At 29.7% G+C, this 4,301-nt stretch overlaps 1 pseudogene; it reads left to right on the forward strand.

The window, feature by feature from the left end:
* LOC125210507 lies at nucleotides 1-1,723 on the forward strand (annotated as a pseudogene).
* Nucleotides 1,724-4,301: the final 2,578 nt, after the last annotated feature.

Consider the following 4,301-nt stretch of genomic DNA (forward strand, 5'->3'; position numbering starts at 1 on the left):
ATGATGCTCCTTACGGATCTCATCAACCTTAATATCTCAGACAAGATCATTGCTGAATATGTTTGGTGAGTTTGTTCATACAAATTCATTGGTGGCTCTGGTATGGACCTCAGAAGCAAAGCTAGGGTGATTGGTACAAGAAAGAGAGAAGTAAAGAATTAACGCAAAAGGTGAGCTAAATAAGAGTGTGCAAGGGTGCATGCACACGTGGAATGATAGGAACAAATCGTCACACACGCGTGAGTGTTGGAAGTTAGGAAGTTAGGAAGCCGTTAGGAGGTGGTTAGAGGTTGTTAGATTGGGAATCTGAGCTGTTAGCTTAGTCACAGCTATATAAGCTGATCTTATTCATTGCAATGCGCATATTATGACTTAATGCAAAGTTCTTCTTCTACTCTCTCTTCTCCGTCTAGTAGCTCGATTCGTGTAGGTGCTATTCTGGTTGTCGTTCCTATCTCCGGTGACCTCAATACCGCACCAATGATAATCTAAATTACTCTAAAATTTTCCATTTTTTATTGTTTTGATTGAAGTAAAATTTTAATTTTAATGAAATAAGTTGTTTCATATCTGCAGACTCTTTCTGGCCCTGTTAGCAATCCTTCGAGCTCCCCAAGTGGAACTTCGATGGATCTAGCACCGGCCAAGCTCCTGGAGAGGACAGTGAAGTCATCCTATAGTATGTTTATAAATATTTATTTTCATTTATTTATTTGAATTGTTTTATGTACTGATGGGATGAGTTATGATGAAATAGTCCACAGGCAATTTTCAGGGATCCATTTAGAAGGGGACATAACATTCTGGTGAACTGTTTTTCTGCGTGTTTATTTCCCTATATTTGGATTGAATTATATTTGAAGTATTATGTTTTCTTGCTTGTAGGTCATCTGTGATGCGTATACGCCTGGTCGCGAGCCTATTCCAATGAACAACCGACACAGTGCAGCCAATATTTTCAGCCATCCTGATGTTGTTGCAGAGGTTCCATGGTATTATAATGATTTCTTTTTCGTCTGTGAGTCTGTGACATGATTCACTAGGAAATCTAAATTTTTGGATCTCGGATCTTGTTATAATAGGTATGGTATTGAGCAAGAATACACGCTTCTGCATAAGGAAGTTAAGTGGCCTCTTGGATGGCCCGTTGGTGGTTTCCCTGGACCTCAGGTACCGATCTCTCCATATTCCTCGTTTTCTTGTCCCTTGATCACTTCTTGTCACAGTTATCGAATTTCTTGTTCTTATAATTAGACTTGGCTTATGAATGTGAGTTGTATGTTTTCTGGTGTTGGTTTATATGTATAAGTGCCAGTTACATATTAGTCAATGGTTGGATATAGGGACCTTATTACTGTGGAATTGGAGCTGACAGCCTTCGGTCGTGACATCGTTGATGCACACTACAAGGCCTGCCTTTATGCCGGGGTCAACATTAGTGGCATCGACGGAGAAGTGATGTCTGGCCAGGTAAAGTTTGGTGTCTCGAAAATTTTGTCTTATCATGTTAATCAACCTCAAGGACCATCATTTTTTTATTTTCCATTCTGAAAAATGTGTGCGCGCACAGAGTGTTGCTAACCGCGGTGCATCTATCCGTGTGGGGCATGACACGGAGAAAGAAGGCAAGGGCTACTTTGAGGATAGGCGCCCGGCTTCCAACATGGACCCCTATGTTGTGACCTCGATGATTGCGGAGACCACCCTCCTCGGAAAGCAGTGAGCAAACAAGGGATTTTGTTTACTTCACATATGATATGTATGTGGCATATCATATGGTTTGGGATCATTGGTATCATTGGTGTATGTTAATAATTTATGTGTGGCCTTGCTTGGAAATTCAACAAACAATGTCTCTGAAATGTTTACCTCGTGTTGTTATAGCATGTCACTTCATTTTCAATTTATTTGTTTTGTTATATTATTATGTGGTTTTGTGCAATAGGAAATTGAACTATAAAAGAGGTGTACAATTTGGCATATTTATGGAAAATGGTTTAGAGACATAATTGCATTGCCATAACGAATATAAAATAGTAATTATGTATTATATTATATTTTTATTTAAATTTATGTTATGTTTATTTACTTTTTTAACCTTCACATTAAAGTATTCATTAAATATACTTATTTTTGAAAAATTGCATCAAATTTTAATTAAAAAAAATCACATATCCTGAACCCATCTATTTAATATTCTAAAAATATATATAGTTAACATTTTCTTTTTTTCTTTATAAATTGTTAGAGTTATAGGATCATTTATTGTATTATACAATAAATTAAAATTTGATACAAAGCATATAATAATCATACTGATTGAGTTTTTGGATATCATTTTAATTCTTTACATTAAAAAATTTAATTTATTTAATTCTTAATATCTGGAACGCTACAATCGAACATCTAAAAAACATAATCACATGTTCTTAACTCATTATTTACTATTTTGAGTTAAATTCTCTCTTTTTTAGTACAAAAATCATTTAATTGCTAATTATAATTAATTTAAGGTTATAGGATTTTAGAAAATGTGTGGTCTACAATTTATCACGTGTATTTTTCATTTTTATTAATAAAATAAAAAAAGATAAAAAAAAAACTCTAAATTAGGGTTTTTGATGAAAATGTAAATATAGTGTTTCGAAAATATCAACACAATGCTTTAAAACTCATTGTTTATATTGACATTCTACATGTATTATATTGACATATTTTATATAGTATGTTGACATTTCTGCTTTACGAAAAAAATAAAAAATTTCGAAATTTTTTTAAAATTTTGATGTCGGAACATATGCATGTAGGATATCGTTGGAATCCTTATGAAATTATCTTTAATTTGATATATGTTATATGAATATAAAGTTTTGGGATTTCTTTTAAAAGTTAGTTATAACTAAACATATAGTTAATTAACATTAATACCCCTATTGATATTTTTTGGAATAAATTTTATGGCATTATTAACGTTTTCTTGATCGTATTGACATTTAAGGATTAATAATCTAAGCCCTTAATTTGAATATCTAATAACTATTATTTAGTTGTAGTTAGCAATTAAGTTATAAATTAACAATATAACACTCCCAATTATAATTTACTTCTAATTTTTATAAATTAAATTTAGTTTTTTTTTTATATTTAGAATTTTAAGAATTATTTAATAATAAAATAATTGAATATAAATATTATTTTGTTGGATATCAATAAGAAACTAAGTAGTGAAAATAGTTGAGATTATGTTAAAACTAGTTTTAACCCACGTGCGATGCACGATGGAATATTTTTTTTCTGTCATACATAATTTTAAATTATTAATTGATTATTTAAAATAAGAAATAATATAACTGAATAATATTTAAAAATAGAAAAATACACTACATAATAATAATTCAATAAATATATGCTCCTCAATTCATTTTATACCTAAACACATAAAATTAAATATATTTGAAATGGAGTCAAGACAAACACAATTATTTGGACAACGATGAAGAGACTATATCAATTGTTGACACTTTTGAAAAATATGTTTAAAAATATCCTTCCAATTTCTCTACTAAAAATAATGTAAATCACACTTTTAACTAAATAATAAATCGATAACTCATAATATTCAAAAAAATTCAAATGATAAACTACACAAAACACATTACATTAATTGGTTGAATTAACACTATTATATTAATTAATAATGATAACTCTTTTGAACGTTGGAAAGTTTATCTTTATTTATTGCACTTTTAAACATGGTTTGTTGGAACATGAAACATATATAATCTACTATTTTTTATACTACTTTATAATTCTCAATACTGTAAATTTTCTTTTTGTAAAAATATAGTTCTTAATAGTATAATATATATCTTACTCAACATACTCACCTATAGATAAGATAATTAGATTTTTTATATAAAATCAGTTGTATCACAGACTAATTAAGTGCCAAATCCGAATTTCAACAATAATATTATTAGTAAACAAAAATTTCGTAGCAAACTATTTTATTCTGTTTGAACAACTGATTGTTTGATAAACTCGATTTTGATAGGTTTAATTATTATCTCATTGCTAAATATACAAATTATGCACCACTTATTAATTCATCATAAGTGATAAAATATTATTTTTTGTGACATCACTTAATATAATTATTGTGACGCCTCGAATTTTCGTGCCCTTCTTTTGGAAAGGGAATTTAAATTTAAGTGCTAATGATATACAAGTGAAACAATATATAGAATTTATGTACACATAAATGTGTATTTGGGAGTACACGCCTATGTGGTACATATCAA

The sequence above is a fragment of the Salvia hispanica genome, chromosome 3, assembly GCF_023119035.1.
Source record: "Salvia hispanica cultivar TCC Black 2014 chromosome 3, UniMelb_Shisp_WGS_1.0, whole genome shotgun sequence".
NCBI classification, from domain to species: Eukaryota; Viridiplantae; Streptophyta; class Magnoliopsida; order Lamiales; family Lamiaceae; genus Salvia; species Salvia hispanica.